This window comes from Tachyglossus aculeatus, chromosome 24 (genome assembly GCF_015852505.1).
Source record: "Tachyglossus aculeatus isolate mTacAcu1 chromosome 24, mTacAcu1.pri, whole genome shotgun sequence".
NCBI lineage: Eukaryota > Metazoa > Chordata > Mammalia > Monotremata > Tachyglossidae > Tachyglossus > Tachyglossus aculeatus.
Window position 1 is genome coordinate 28,142,404 of NC_052089.1, and position 17,430 is coordinate 28,159,833.

Sequence of the window (17,430 nt, forward strand, 5' to 3'; positions counted from 1 at the left end):
CACACAGTAAGCACTCAATAAATACGATTGATTGATTGAAGCTGGGGAGCTATCTGGTGGCCCCCATCCCCATCCCGCATGGGCCAACCTGATCATCTCGTATCCCCCCAGTGCTTAGAACAGTGCTTTGCACATAGTAAGCGCTTAACAAATGCCATTATTATTATTATTATTATTATTATTATTATTATCCCGGGCTTAAGGAGGCGGCTTATTGACTTACCTAATTAGAAGCCCAGATGACCCGAGTTGGGTGGAAATCAATTCCTCTCTCCCCTCTCAAAGCCTTATTCATTCATTCATTCAATCGTATTTATTGAGCGCTTACTGTGTGCAGAGCACTGTACTAAGCGCTTGGGAAGGGCAAGTTGGCAACAAATAGAGATGGTCCCTACCCACCAACAGGCTCACAGTCTAAAAGGGGGAGACAGACAACAAAACAAAACACGTGGACAGGTGTCAAGTCATCAGAGTAAATAGAAATAAAGCTAGATGCACAGCATTAACAAAATAAATATTGAAGTTCCATCTCCTCCAAGAGGTCTTATTGATCACCCTGCTCCCAGTCCCACACCAACAATCAATCGTATTTATTGAGCGCTTACTGTGTGCAGAGCACTGTACTAAGCAGTTGGGAAGTACAAATTGGCAACATAGAGAGATACCACTTACGTCCATATCCCTAATTTTTCATTCATTCATTCAATGGTATTTATTGAGCGCTTACTGTGTGTGGAGCACTGTACTAAGCACTTGGGAAGTACATGTTGGCAACATATAGAGATGGTCCCTATCAATCAATCAATCGTATTTATTGAGCGCTTACTGTGTGCAGAGTACTAAGCGCTTGGGAAGTCCAAGTTGGCAACATATAGAGACGGTCCCTACCTAACAGTGGGCTCACCGTCTAGAAGGGGGAAACAGACAACAACAAAAAAACATATTTACAAAATAAAATAAATAGAATAGATAAACAGAATAAACTTCACTAAACTTAATAATAATAATAATTGTGGTATTTGTTAGGTGCTATGTATGAGGCACTGTACTAAGCGCTTGGGAAGTACAAGTTGGCAATATAGAGAGACGGTCCCTACCCAACAGTGGGCTCACAGTCTAGAAGGGGGAGACAGAGAACAAAACGAAACATATTAACAAAATAAAATAAATAGAATAGATAAATAGAATAAACTTCACTAATCTTAATAATAATAATTACGGTATTTGTTAGGTGCTATGTGTGAGGCACTGTACTAAGCACTTGGGAAGTACAAGTTGGCAACATATAGAGACGGTCCCTACCCAACAGTGGGCTCACAGTCTAGAGGGGGGAGACAGTGAATAAAACCAAACATATTAACAAAATAAAATAAATAGAATAGATAAATAGAATAAACTTCACTAAACTTAATAATAATAATAATTGTGGTATTTGTTAGGTGCTATGTGTGAAGCACCGTACTAAGCGCTTGGGAAGTACAAGTTGGCAACATATAGAGACGGCCCTTACCCAACAGTGGGCTCACAGTCTAGAAGGGGGAGACAGACAACAAAAAAAAAACCATATTTACAAAATAAAATAAATAGAATAGATAAATAGAATAAACTTCACTAAACTTAATAATAATAATAATTGTGGTATTTGTTAGGTGCTATGTGTGAGGCACTGTACTAAGCGCTGGGGCAAGCATATCGAGTTGGAGACAGTCCCTAACCCATGGGGGGCTCGCAGTCTCGGGCACGTCAGTGGAAAGAGCCCGGGCTTTGGAGTCAGAGGTCATGGGTTCGAATCCCGGCTCCGCCACATGTCTGCTGTGTGACCTTGGGCAAGCCACTTAACTTCTCTGAGCCTCAGTTACTTCATCTGTAAAATGGGGATTAAGACTGTGAGCCCCCCGTGGGACAATCTGATCACCTTGTATTCCCCCAGCGCTTAGAACAGTGCTTTGCACATAGTAAGCGCTTAACAAGTGTCATTATTATTATTATTATTAATAATAACTTCACTAAATGTATTAATAATAATAATTATGGTATTTGTTAAGCGCTTACAATTATTCCCGGAACTGTACTAAGCGCTGGGGTGGATAGGAGCAAACCAGGTTGGACCCAGCCCCTGTCCCATGTGGGGCTCACATTTTAGAGATGAGGGCACTGAGGCCCAGAGAAGCGACGTGCCCCAGGTCAGCGCAGAGCTCAGCATTCGGGAGGCGCTCAGCCAATCCCACCGATAGACAGCGGGGCGTCGTGGGAGTCTGTGGCTGGGAGAGGGGGGCCGGCAGTGAGTTGGACGTCTGTCCTGACTCGCTTTGACCCCGCTGTCCGCCGTAGACGCAAAACACACAAATCCCCCGTCGCCCATGGGCCGGGGACGTGGGGACGGAAGGCGGGGAGCCGGGGAGGGCTGGACACTGCGCAAGAAATAGGACGGTGACTCACCCTTCTATGTTGCCAACTTGTACTTCCCAAGCGCTTAGTACAGTGCTCTGCACACAGTAAGCGCTCAATAAATACGATTGATTGATTGATTGGTCTCCTCTGGTCAGCACCTACGTCCGAGAGGGCCCCGCTGCAAACCAGGGGTTGCCTTTGGGGTCTCCTGGGTCCCAAAGGAGCTGGGAACGGGCCTTGGGCGGCTGGACTTAATACGTCTAAAACAGAACTTCTTATCTTCCCTTTTAGACTGTGAGCCCACTGTTGGGTAGGGACTGTCTCTATATGTTGCCAATCTGTACTTCCCAAGCGCTTAGTACAGTGCTCTGCACATAGTAAGTGCTCAATAAATACGATTGATGATGATGATCTTCCCACCCAAACCCTATCCTCCCTGGGACTTTCCCATCGCCGTAGATAATAATGATGATGACGGCATTTGTTAAGCGCTTACTATGTGCGAAGCACTATCCTAATAATAATAATGATGATGATGATGGCATTTATTAAGCGCTTACTATGTGCAAAGCACTGTTCTAAGCGCTGGGAAGTTTACAAGGTGAACAGGTTGTCCCATGTGGGGCTCACCGTCTTAATCCCCATTTTACAGATGAGGGAACTGAGGTACAGAGAAGTGAAGTGATTTGCCCAAAGTCACACAGCTGACAAGTGGCAGAGGTGGGATTTGAACCCATGACCTCTGACTCTAAAGCCTGTGCTCTTTCCACTGAGCCACGCTGTTCTAAGCGCTGGGCACCACCATCCTTTCCGTCACAGGCCCGTAAACTTGGCCTTATCCTTGACTCCTCTCCCTCATTCAACCCACATAATAATAATAATGATGGCATTTATTAAGCGCTTACTATGTGCAAAGCACTGTTCTAAGCGCTGGGAAGTTTACAAGGTGAACAGGTTGTCCCATGTGGGGCTCACAGTCTTAATCCCCATTTTACAGATGAGGGAACTGAGGCCCAGAGAAGTGAAGTGACTTGCCCAAAGTCACACAGCTGACAAGTGGCAGAGGTGGGATTTGAACCCATGACCTCTGACTCCAAAGCCTGTGCTCTTTCCACTGAGCCACACTGTTCTAGGCGCTGGGCACCACCATCCTTCCCGTCACAGGCCCGTAACCTTGGCCTTATCCTTGACTCCTCTCTCTCATTCAACCCACAAAATAATAATAATAATGATGGCATTTATTAAGCACTTACTATGTGCAAAGCACTGCTCTAAGCACTGGGGAGGTTACAATCACTCAATCGTATTTATTGAGTGCTTACTGTGTGCAGAGCACTGTACTAAGCGCTTGGAGGTGATGAGGTTGTCCCACGGGGGGCTCACAGCCTTAATCCCCATTTTACAGATGAGGTCACTGAGGCACCTCATCAAAGTCCCACAGCTGACAATTGGCGGAGCCGGGATTTGAACCCATGACCTCTGACTCCAAAGCCCGGGCTCTTTCCACTGAGCCATGCTGCTTCTCCAGTCAATCCATCACTAAATCCTGTCTATCCCACCTTTGCTACACTGCTAAAATCCGCCAGTTCCTCTCCATCCCAAATGCTACCACGTTAATACAATCACTCATCCTCTCCCACCTGGATTCATTCATTCATTCAATCGTATTTATTCATTCATTCATTCAATCGCATTTATTAAGCGCTTACTGTGTGCACAGCACTGTACTAAGCGCTCGGGAAGTCCAAGTTGGCAACATATAGAGACAGTCCCTACCCAACAGCGGGCTCACAGTCTAGAAGGGGGAGACAGACAACAAAACAAAGCATAATAACAAAATAAAATAAATAGTATAAATTCGTACAAATAAAATAGAGTAATAAATACGAACAAACATATATTCATTCATTCAATCGTATTTATTGAGCGCTTACTGTGTGCAGAGCACTGTACTAAGCGCTTGGGAAGTACAAGCTGGCAACATATGGACACGGCCCCTACCCAACAGCGGGCTCACTGTCTAGAAGGGGGAGACAGACAACAAAACAAAGCATATGAACAAAATAAAATAAGTAGAATAAATTTGTATAAATAAAAGAGCAATAAATCCGTACAAACATATATACAGGTGCTGTGGGGAGGGGAAGGAGGTAAGGCGGGGGGATGGGGAGAGAGGAAGGAGGGGGCCCAGTCTCAGGGCTCAGTTATTGAGCGCTTACTATTCATTCATTCAATCGCATTTATTAAGTGCTTACTGTGTGCAGAGCACTGTACTAAGCGCTTGGCAAGTCCAAGTTGGCAATATATAGAGACGGTCCCTACCCAACAACAGGCTCACAGCCTAGAAAGGCCGATGCAGTCCTTGCCGACCTCCCAGCCTCCTGTCTCTCCCTACTCCAGCCCAGGCCCGGATCATCTTTCTATAAAAACATTCCGGCCGTGTCTCCCCACTCCTCATTCATTCAATCGTATTTATTGAGCGCTTACCGTGTGCAGAGCACTGTACTAAGCGCTTGGGAAGTCCAAGCTGGCAACATATAGAGACGGTCCCTACCCAACAACGGGCTCACAGTCTAGAAAGGCCAACGCAGTCCTCGCTGACCTCCCAGCCTCCTGTCTCTCCCCACTCCAGCCCAGGCCCGGATCATCTTTCTACAAAAACATTCAGGCTGTGTCTCCCCACTCCTCATTCATTCATTCATTCAATCGTATTTATTGAGCGCTTACCGTGTGCAGAGCACTGGACTAAGCGCTTGGGAAGTCCAAGTTGGCAACATATAGAGACGGTCCCTACCCAACAGCGGGCTCACAGCCTAGAAAGGCCGACACAGTCCTCGCCGACCTCCCAGCCTCCTGTCTCTCCCCACTCCAGCCCAGGCCCGGATCATCTTTCTACAAAAACACTCAGGCCGTGTCTCCCCACTCCTCATTCATTCATTCAATCGTATTTATTGAGCGCTTACCGTGTGCAGAGCACTGTACTATGCACTTGGGAAGTCCAAGTTGGCAACATGTAGAGATGGTCCCTACCCAACAGCGGGCTCACGGTCTAGAAAGGGGAGAAAGAAACTCAAGAAACTCCAGGGGTTGCCCATCCACCTCCGCAATAAACAGAAACTCCTCACCGTCGGTTTTTAAAGCAGGCCACCACCTCGCCTCGCTCCTCTCCTCCTCCAACCCAGCTGGCACACTTGGCTCCTCTAACGGCAACCTTCTCACTGGGCCTCCATCTCGTTTATCTCAATCAATCAATCAATCAATCGTATTTATTGAGCGCTTACTGTGTGCAGAGCACTGTACTAAGCGCTTGGGAAGTACAAGTCGGCAACATATAGAGACAGTCCTACCCAACAGCTGGCTCACAGTCTAGAAGGGGGAGACAGGGAACAAAACCAAACATACTAACAAAAGAAAATAAATAGAATAGATATGTACAAGTGAGATAAATAAATAAATAGAGTAATAAATATGTACAAACATACATACATATATACAGGTGCTGTGGGGAAGGGAAGGAGGTAAGATGGGGGGATGGAGGGGGGATGGAGAGGGGGACGAGGGGGAGAGGAAGGAAGGGAAATATAATGGCATTTAGTAGGTGCTTAGGGTAGATGTGTACAAGTAAGATAAATAAATAGAGTAATAAATATGTACAAACATACATATATACAGGTGCTGTGGGGAAGGGAAGGAGGTAAGATGGGGGGATTAATTAATTAATAATGGCATTTGTTAAGCGCTTACTATGTGCAAAGCACTGTTCTAAGCGCTGGGGAGGTTACAAGGTGATCGGGTTGTCCCACATGGGGCTCACAGTCTTAATCCCCATTTTACAGATGAGGGAACTGAGGCATAGAGAAGTTAAATGACTTGCCCAAAGTCACCCAGCTGAAAAGTGGTGGAGCTGGGGTTTGAACCCACGACCTCTGACTCCAACGCCCGGGCTCTTTCCACTGCGCCACGCTGCTTCTCTGCCACTGCCCACCTCTCACCCACGTCCCGCCTCTGGCCTGGCACGCCCTCCCTCTTCACATCCTTTACATCAGAAAGATTAAGAACAATCCATTTGACACAATTCATTTAGACAGTGAGCCCACTGTTGGGTAGGGACTGTCTCTATATGTTGCCAACTTGTACTTCCCAAGCGCTTAGTACAGTGCTCTGCACACAGTAAGCACTCAATAAATACGATTGATGATGAATTCATTTGGATGAAAAGTAGTTTCTCATTTCATTAGACAAATCTTGGGTTGGCGTCCGTCTCCCCCTTCAAGACTGCGAGCCCGTTGTTGGGTAGGGACCGTCTCTCTATGGTGCCAACTTGGACTTACCAAGCGCTTAGTCCAGTGCTCTGCACACAGTAAGCGCTCAATAAATACAATTGAATGAATGAATGAAATCCGATTATGACTCTCCCCTCCTTCAAAGCTTTATTGAAGGCCCATCTCCTCCAAGAAGCCTTCCCTGACTAAGCCCTCCTTCTCTCTTCTCCCACCCCTTCTGCCCTACCTTGATTTACTCCCTTTATTCATCCACCCTTCCAGCTCCACACCACGGATGTCCATATCTGCCATTTATTTATTTCCATTAATGTCTGCCTCCGCCTCTAGACTGTAAGAGCAGGGAATGTGTCTGTTTATTGTTATTTTGTATTCATTCAATTGTATTTATTGAGCGCTTACTGTGTGCAGAGCACTGTACTAAGCACTTGGGAAGTACAAGTCGCCAATTGTACAAGCTCATGGAGGACAGGGAATGTGTCCGTTTCTCATTATATTGTCCTTCTAGACTGTGAGCCCGCTGTTGGGTAGGGACTGTCTCTATATGTTGCCAACTTGTACTTCCCAAGCACTTAGTACAGTGCTCTGCACACAATAAGCGCTCAATAAATACAATTGATTGATTGATTGATTGTGAGCCTGCTGTTGGGTAGGGACCATCTCGATATGTTGCCAACTTGGACTTCCCAAGCGCTTAGTACAGTGCTCTGCACACAGTAAGCGCTCAATAAATACGATTGAATGAATTGTCAGCTGTGTGACTTTGGGCAAGTCACTTCTCTGTGCCTCAGTTCCCTCATCTGTCAAATGGGGATTAAGACTGTGAGCCCCCCGTGGGACAACCTGATCACCTTGTAACCTTCTGTACTCTGTACTAAGTGCTTGGGAAGTACAAGTTTGCAACGTATAGAGACGGTCCCTACCCAACAGCGGGCTCACAGTCTAGAAGGGGGAGATGGACGACAAAACAAAACATACAAACCAAATAAAATAAATGGAATAAATACGTACAAGTAAAATAGAGTAATAAATATGTACAAACATATATACATATATACAGGTGCTGTGGGGAGGGGAAGGAGGGAAGACGGGGGGACTTGTAACCTTCCCAGTGCTTAGAACAGTGCTTTGCACATAGTAAGCACTTAATAAATACCATCGTTATTATTATTATAACGGGTTGTTCCATGTGGGGCTCGCGGTCTTAATCCCCATTTTACGGATGAAGGAACTGAGGTGCAGAGAAGTGAAGCGACTTGCCCAAGGTCACACAGCAGACAGGGAATAAAACCCATAACCTTCTGAATCATCGTGCTCTACCCACGATGCCACATGTCTGGTGTCCAGCTGATCAGGTACAGCTATGGCACCACTAATAATAATAATTAATAATTAATAATAATAGCTGAGAAGCAGCATGGCTCAGCGGAAAGAGCCCGGGCTTTGGAGTCAGAGGTCATGGGTTCAAATCCCAGCTCCACCAGTTGTCAGCTGTGTGACTTTGGGCTAGTCACTTCACTTCTCTGGGCCTCAGTTCCCTCATCTGTCAAACGGGGATTAAGACTGTGAGCCCCACGTGGGACAACCTGATCACCTTGTAACCTCCCCAGCGCTTAGAACGGTGCTTTGCACATAGTAAGCGCTTAATAAGTGCCATTATAAAAAAAATAATAATTGTGGTATTTGTTAAGCGTTTACTACGTGCCAGGCACTGCAGTAGGCGCTGGGGTAGATACAAGCAAATTGGGTTGGGCACAGTCCCAGTCCCACATGGAGCTCACAGTCTCAATCAATCAATCAATCAATCAATCGCATTTATTGAGCGCTTACTGTGTGCAGAGCACTGGACTAAGCGCTGTACTAAGTCTCAGACACCCTCATGCCCCGCAATCCAGGTTTGAGCCAACTCAGAAAACTTCTGCTCAATGTTTGAGCGCAGCATCACACGTCTGCTATCGCCAAATGACGCGCGTCCCGGCATCATTTTTTATTTTACTTGTACATATTTATTCTATTTATTTTATTTTGCGAATATGTTTGGTTTTGTTCTCTGTCTCCCCCTTCTAGACTGTGAGCCCGCTGTTGGGTAGGGACCGTCTCTATATGTTGCCAATTTGGACTTTCCAAGCGCTTAGTACAGTGCTCTGCACACAGTAAGCGCTCAATAAATATGATTAAATAAATGAATGAATCAAGGGGGTCAGCTGGGGGGAGGAGGGTCCCCATCTCCTTCTCTCAGGTTGCCCACCCGTCCCTCCGGCCCCCTGCCACATGGTCTGCCCCGGGCCCGGGGCCAGCCGGAGATTGACTTCTACTTTCCACTTGCCCGTCTGAATCAGGAATGTCTGCTGGCAGCCGCGGCCTGCCTTTCGGGATTTTCGGGGAAGGGAGGGAAAATTCCCAACGCCTTTCCGGGCCCACACGACCCCTCTGAGGGAATCTCGGGGCGTAGGTCTTCTAGACTGTGAGCCCACTGTTGGGTAGGGACAGGACCATCTCTATATGTTGCCAACTTGTACTAGTAGAGAAGCAGCGGAAAGAGCCCGGGCTTTGGAGTCAGAGGTCGTGGGTTCAAATCCCGGCTCTACCAATAGCCAGCTGGGTGACTTTGGGCAAGTCACTTCACTTCTCTGGGCCTCAGTTCCCTCATCTGGAAAATGGGGATAAGACTGTGAGCCCCCCGGTGGGACAACCTGATCACCTTGTAACCCCCCCAGCGCTTAGAACATAGTAAGCGCTTAATAAATGCTATCATTATCATTATTATTACTTCCCAAGAGCTTAGTACAGGGCTCTGCACACAGTAAGCGCTCAATAAGCAGCATGGCTCAGTGGAAAGAGCGCGGGCTTGGGAGTCAGAAGTCATGGGTTCGAATCCCCGCTCCGCCACTTGTCAGCTGTGTGACCTTGGGCAAGCCACTTAACTTCTCTGGGCCTCAGTTACCTCATCTGTAAAATGGGGATTAAGACCGTGAGCCCCACATGGGACAACCTGCTCACCTTGTATCCTCCCCAGTGCTTAGAACAGTGCTTCACACATAGTAAGCGCTTAACAAATACCGTCATTATTATTATCCCTTCTAGACTGTGAGCCCACTGTTGGGTAGGGACTGTCTCTACATGTTGCCAACTTGGACTTCCCAAGCGCTTAGTACAGTGCTCTGCACACAATAAGCACTCAATAAATACGATTGAATGAATAAATGAATACCTCGCAGTAGAAGCAAGCATGCCGTAGTGTCAAGAGCTCAGGCCTGGGAGTTGGAAGACGTGGGTCCCGATCCCGTCTCCGCCACTCGTCTGCTGTGTGACCTTGGGCAAATCACCTCATCTCTCTGTGCCTTGGTTACTTCATCTGCAAAATGGGGATGGAAACTGTTAGCCCCAAGTGGGACAGGGGCTTGTATCCACCCCAGCACTTAGTACAGGAGAAGCAGCGTGGCTAAGTGTTTTGTTTTGTTTTGTTATGCTTTGTTTTGTTGTCTGTCTCCCCCTTCTAGACTGTGAGCCCGCTGTTGGGTAGGGACTGTCTCCATATGTTGCCAACTTGGACTTCCCAAGCACTTAGTACAGTGCTCTGCACACAGTAAGCGCTCAATAAATATGATTGATTGATTGATTAGTACAGTGCTCTGCACACAGTGAGCGCTCAATAAATACGATCGAATGAACGAAAGTGGACAGCACACGGGCTTGGGAGTCAGAGGTCGTGGGTTCCAATCCTGGCTTCGCCACTTGTCTGCTGTGTGATTTGGGGCAAGTCGCTTAACTTCTCTGTGCCTCAGTTCCCTCATCTGTAAAATGGGGATTAAGACTGTGAGCCCCATGTGGGACAACCCGATTACCTTGTATCCCCCTCAGTGCTTAGAACAGTGCTTGGCACATAGTTAGCGTTAAACAAATGCCATCATTATTATTATTATTATTATTACAGTGCCTGGCACATAGTCATTCATTCATTCAATTGTATTTATTGAGTGCTTACTGTGTGCGAAACACCATTTAAGTGCTTGGGAGAATACAATATGACAACAAAAAGGCACATTCCTGCTCACAACGCGTTCACAGTCTAGAGGGGGAGACAGACATTAATATAAATGAATAAATGACAGATATATATATATGTGTATAGATATAGATATAGATATAGATAGATGATAAATAGATAGACAGATAGATAGATTAGATAGATAGATAGATAGATTGATAGATATGTGCTGTGGGGATGGGAGGGAGGATGAATGAAGGAGAAAGTAAGACTGGAGTGGGAGAAGAAGAGAGGAGGATTTAGTTAGGGAAGGCTTCTTGGAGGAGAAGTGCTTAACAAATACCTTCATTATTATTCCCCCATTTCTCTCTCTGTCTCCCCTTCCCCTATAACCTGCTCCCTCATCCTCCGACAATATCAGGAGGTAGTCTGAGGGTGGTATCCGTAAGGATCAGTGAGATTCTGTATATATGTATATATGTTTGTACATATTTATTACTCTATTTTACTTGTACATATCTATTCTATTTATTTTATTTTGTTAGTATGTTTGGTTTTGTTCTCTGTCTCCCCCTTCTAGACTGTGAGCCCACTGTTGGGTAGGGGCTGTCTCTATATGTTGCCAACTTGTACTTCCCAAGCGCTTAGTACAGTGCTCTGCACACAGTAAGCGCTCAATAAATACGATTGATTGATTGATTGATTGATTGATTGATTGGGGTGGAAACTGGCTGTGGGCAGGGAACATGGCAACCAACTCTGATGTGTTGGACTCTCCCAAACGCTTAGTACGGTGCTCTGCACATAGTAAGCGCTCAATCCGTACACTTGAATTTCCCGTCCTGAGGATGTTCCTCAGCCCGCTGATGCCCCGGCTAAGGTCCCCCTCTCCAGCGGGGGACGGTTGGGGGCCTGGAGTGGTGTGGGGAGGGGAATACCCTTGAATCAGGCACAAAGTGCCGTATTTATTCATTCAATCGCATTTATTGAGTGCTTACTGTGTGCAGAGCACTGTACTAAGCGCTTGGAAAGTACAATTCGGCAACGGAGACAATCTCTACCCAACAATGGGCTCACAGTCTAGAAAGGGGAGACAGCCAACAAAACAAAACAACTAGACAGGCACTTGTAGACGGACAGACAGACAGGGTTGGGATGATGGGAAACAGGGAAGCTTAAATTTATTTTTTAAAAAAAGTAAAATTAAAAGAAAACCACGGAGAGGGGAGGGGATGGCTGGACTTGATTACCTGGAGGAGCCTTGGCCACTGCTTGATTCATTCTGTTATCCACTGCGGGATTAAGACTGTAAGCCCCATGGGGGACAACCCAACTGCCTTGTATCTACCCCAGCGCTTAGAACAGTGCTTTGCAAATAGTAAGCGTTTAACAAATACCAAAATTATTATTCTTATTCTTATTATTCTCTGTGCCTCAGTTACCTCCTCTGTAAAATGGGGATGAAGACTGTGAGCCCCAAATACCACCCTTCTTATTACTATTATTACTATTACTATTATTACTATTTACTATTCTATTTATAATGATGTGCATATAGCTTTAACTCTACTTGTTCTGATGATGATCATCCGCCAAGCTAGCTCTCTTCCTCCCTTCAAGGCCGTGCTGAGAGCTCACCTCCTCCAGGAGGCCTTCCCAAACTGAGCCCCTTCCTTCCTCTCCCCCTCGTCCCCCTCTCCATCCCCCCCATCTTACCTCCTTCCCTTCCCCAAAGCACCTGTATATATGTATATATGTTTGTACATATTTATTACTCTATTTTACTTGTACATATCTATTCTATTTATTTTATTTTGTTAGTATGTTTGGTTTTGTTCTCTGTCTCCCCCTTTTAGACTGTAAGCCCACTGTTGGGTAGGGACTGTCTCTATATGTTGCCAATTTGTACTTCCCAAACGCTTAGTACAGTGCTCTGCACATAGTAAGCGCTCAATAAATACGATTGATGATGATGATGATGATGATTTTGACACCTGTCTCCATGTTTTGTTGTCTGTCTCCCCCTTCTAGACTGGGAGCCCGTTGCCGGGTAGGGACCGTCTCTAGATGTTGCCGACTTGGACTTCTCAAGCGCTTAGTCCAGTGCTCTGCACGCAGTAAGCGCTCAATAAATACGATTGAATGAATGAATGAAGGTGGCCTCGTTTTGCAGTTGCATCTGTTTTCTATCTTCTTATTTTCATGGCAGGCTCCCGGGCGGCCTCTTTCTCCTCTAGACTGAAAGCTCCTGGTGGGCAGGGAGTGTTTCTCAACCAACTCTGTTCACCACCCCCTTTAAAGCAGTCCACCACCTTGCCCCCTCTTACCTCACCTTGCTCCTCTCCTGCTCCAACCAAGCCCGCACACTTGGCTCCTCTAATTCCAACCTTCTCACTGGGCCTCACTGAGCAGCGTGGCTCAGCGGACTTTGGAGTCAGTGGTCGTGGGTTCAAATCCCGGCTCCGCCACTTGTCAGCTGGGTGGCTGTGGGCAAGTCACTTCACTTCTCTGGGCCTCAGTTACCTCATCTGGAAAATGTACATATGTTTGTACGTATTTATTACACTATTTATTTTACTTGTACGTATCTATTCTATTTATTTTATTTTGTTAATACGTTTGGTTTTGTTCTCTGTCTCCCCCTTCTAGACTGTGAGCCCACTGTTGGGTAGGGACCGTCTGTACATGCTGCCAACTGTACTTCCCAAGCGCTTAGTTCAGTGCTCTGCACACAGTAAGCGCTCAATAAATACGATTGAGTGAGTGATCCCGCCCGCGGCCGCCAGGGGCCGCTGTCCCCGCGCGTGCCCGCGGAGCCCGGCGGGGCCGCGCAGGGCGGGGCGCGTGACGTCACGCGCGCCCCCGGACGCACGAGGCGATGACGTCACCGGGCCCCGGCTTCGACGCCCACTCCACGTGCGCAGCGCTGTGCTAGGCCCCGGGGCCAATTGAAGCAATAGTGAAAACAATCGTGATAATAATTTATACTTTATAATGTAAATTTATTACTCTATTTTAATTACTTTTAATTAATTAATTTTAATTATAATGTTACTCTATTTATTTATTTTACTTGTACATATCTATTCTGTTTATTTTATTTTGTTAGTATGTTTGGTTTTGTTCTCTGTCTCCCCCTTTCAGACTGTGAGCCCACTGTTGGGTAGGGACTGTCTCTAGATGTTGCCAATTTGTACTTCCCAAGCGCTTAGTACAGTGCTCTGCACATAGTAAGCGCTCAATAAATACGATTGATGATGATGATTTATTTTACTTGTACATATCTATTCTGTTTATTTTATTTTGTTAGTATGTTTGGTTTTGTTCTCTGTCTCCCCCTTTTAGACTGTGAGCCCGCTGTTGGGTAGGGACTGTCTCTAGATGTTGCCAATTTGTACTTCCCAAGCGCTTAGTACAGTGCTCTGCACATAGTAAGCGCTCAATAAATACGATTGATGATGATGATGATGATGATAATAAGTATTAAAAATTAATGTGAATAATCAATTATTCATCACCATTTTTAGGCGCTTATTACGGGCCAAGCTCTGTCCTAAGCGCTGGGGTGTGACCTCATCTGTAAACCGGGGACTAAGATTGTGAACCCCACGTGGGACAATCTGATCACCTTGTGTCCTCCCCAGTGCTTGGAACAGTGCTTTGCACAAAGCAAGTGCTTAATAAATGCCATTGTCATTTAGACTGTGAGCCCACTGTTGGGTAGGGACTGTCTCTGTATGTTGCCAACTTGGACTTCCCAAGCGCTTAGTACAGTGCTCTGCACACAGTAAGCGCTCAATAAATACGATTGATTGATTGATTGATCATTATTAATAATCCCCATTGTACAGATGAGGGAACTGAGGCTCAGTGCTTGGAACAGTGCTTTGCACATAGCGAGTGCTTAATAAATGCCATTACCATTATTAATCATCCCCATTGTACAGATGAGGGAACTGAGGCTCAGTGCTTGGAACAGTGCTTTGCATATAGTGAGTGCTTAATAAATGCCATTATCATTATTAATAATCCCCATTGTACAGATGAGGGAACTGAGGCTCAGTGCTTGGAACAGTGCTTTGCACATAGCGAGCGCTTAAATGCCATTATCATTATTAATCATCCCCATTGTACAGATGAGGGAACTGAGGCTCAGTGCTTGGAACAGTGCTTTGCACATAGCGAGCGCTTAATAAATGCCATTATCATTATTAATCATCCCCATTGTACAGATGAGGGAACTGAGGCTCAGTGCTTGGAACAGTGCTTTGCATATATAGTGAGCGCTTAATAAATGCCATTATCATTATTAATAATCCCCATTGTACAGATGAGGGAACTGAGGCTCAGTGCTTGGAACAGTGCTTTGCACGTAGCGAGCGCTTAATAAATGCCATTATCATTATTAATAATCCCCATTGTATAGATGAGGGAACTGAGGCTCCGTGCTTGGAACAGTGCTTTGCACATAGTGAGCGCTTAATATATGCCATTATCATTATTAATCATCCCCATTGTATAGATGAGGGAACTGAGGCTCAGTGCTTGGAACAGTGCTTTGCACATAGCGAGCGCTTAATAAATGCCATTATCATTATTAATCATCCCCATTGTACAGATGAGGAACGGAGGCTCAGGGAGGTGAAGTCACTTTCCCCACAGCACCTGTATATTCATTCATTCATTCATTCAATCGTATTTATTGAGTACTTACTGTGTGCAGAGCACTGTACTAAGCGCTTGGGAAGTACAAGTTGGCAACATCTAGAGACGGTCCCTACCCAACAGTGGGCTCACAGTCTAGAAGGGTAAGACAGAGAACAATATGTATATAAGTTTGTACATATTGATTACTCTTTATTTATTTTACCTGTACATATTTTATTTTGTGAATAATAATAATAATAATAATGGCATTTATTAAGCGCTTACTATGTGCAAAGCACTGTTCTAAGTACTTGGGAGGATACGAGGTGATAAGGTTGCCCCACGTGGGGCTCCCAGTCTTCATCCCCACCCTGTACCTAGGTATATATGTTTGTGCGTATTTATTACTCTATTTATTTTACTTGTACATATTCTATTTATTTTATTTTGTTAATATGTTTTGTTTTGCTGTCTGTCTCCCCCTTCTAGACTGTGAGCCCGCTGTTGGGTAGGGACCGTCTCTCTATGTTGCCAACTTGTACTTCCCAAGCGCTTGGTACAGTGCTCTGCACACAGTAAGCGCTCAATAAATACGATTGAATGAATGAAGTAGAAGAAGACTGTGAGCCCCACGTGGGGAAACCTGATAATACTAATAATAATGATGGCATTTGTTAAGCACTTACTATGTGCCAAGCACTGTCCTAAACGCTGAGGTGGATACAAGTAGATGAAGACTGTGAGCCCCACGTGGGACAACCTGATAATAATAATAATGATGGCATTTGTTAAGCGCTTACTATGTGCCAAGCACTGTTCTAAAGCGCTGGCGGGGATACAAGTAGATGAAAACTGTGAGCCCCACGTGGGACAACCTGATAATAATAATAATAATGATGGCATTTGTTCATTCATTCATTCAATCGTATTTATTGAGCGCTTACTGTGTGCAGAGCACTGTACCAAGCGCTTGGGAAGTCCAAGTTGGCAACATATAGAGATGGTCCCTACCCAGCAGCGGGCTCACAGTCTAGAAGGGGGAGAATAATAATGATGACATTTATTAAGTGCTTACTATGTGCAAAGCACTGTTCTAAGCACTGGGGAGGTTACAGGTGATCAGGTTGTCCCACGGGGGGGCTCACAGTATTAACCCCCATTTTCCAGATGAGGTAACTGAGGCAGAGAGAAGTGAAGTGACTTGCCCGGAAGCCTGGGTTCTTTCCACTGAGCCACACTGCTTCCTCGTGCTTCCCCGTGCTCCTTCCTTCCCGGCCTCTCTTTCCCCAGCTTCCTTCTCTCCCGGCCTCCTGGGCTCCCTCACCCAGCCTCCTTTCCTCCCGGACTCCTGGCTTCCCTCCCACCTTCCTTTCTGGTCTCCTGGCCTCCCTCTCCCAGCCTCCTTAATTTAATAATGGCATTTATTAAGTGCTTACTATGTGCAAAGCACTTCCAAGCGCTGGGAAGGTTACAAGGTGATCAGGTTGTCCCACGGGGGGGGCTCCCAGTCTTCATCCCCATTTTCCAGATGAGGTAACTGAGGCACAGAGAAGTGAAGTGACTTGCCCAAAGTCACCCAGCTGACAATTGGCGGAGCTGGGATTTGAACCCCTGACCTCTGACTCCAAAGCCCGGGTTCTTTCCACTGAGCTGCTTCCTCGTGCTCCTTTCTTCCCGACCTCTTTCCCCGGCTTCCTTCTCTCCCGGCCTCCTGGGCTCCGTCACCCAGCCTCCTTTCCTCCCGGACTCCTGGCTTCCCTCCCACCTTCCTTTCTGGTCTCCTGGCCTCCCTCCCCCAGCCTCCCCCCTTCCCAGCCTCTCTTTCCCCAGCCTCCTTCTCTCCCGGACTCGTAGCCTCCCAGCCAGCCTCCTTTTTGGCCTCCCGGTCTCCCTCCCTCCCAACCAAGCGTGGTGTGTTGTGGCTTCCAAGGAGAAGCGGTGCTCTTTCATTAGCGGTCGTCTAGGACAACCGAACTTCCAAAGATTACAGGCTTTCCCCACCCCGTGCTGTGTGGCTAACACTCCGGGGCCCTGGCCCAGCTTTACGCTTCTCATCCCGGCTCCTCCAGGCATCTGCTGTGACTTGACTTCTCCGGGCCTCGGTGACCTCATCTGCAAAATGGG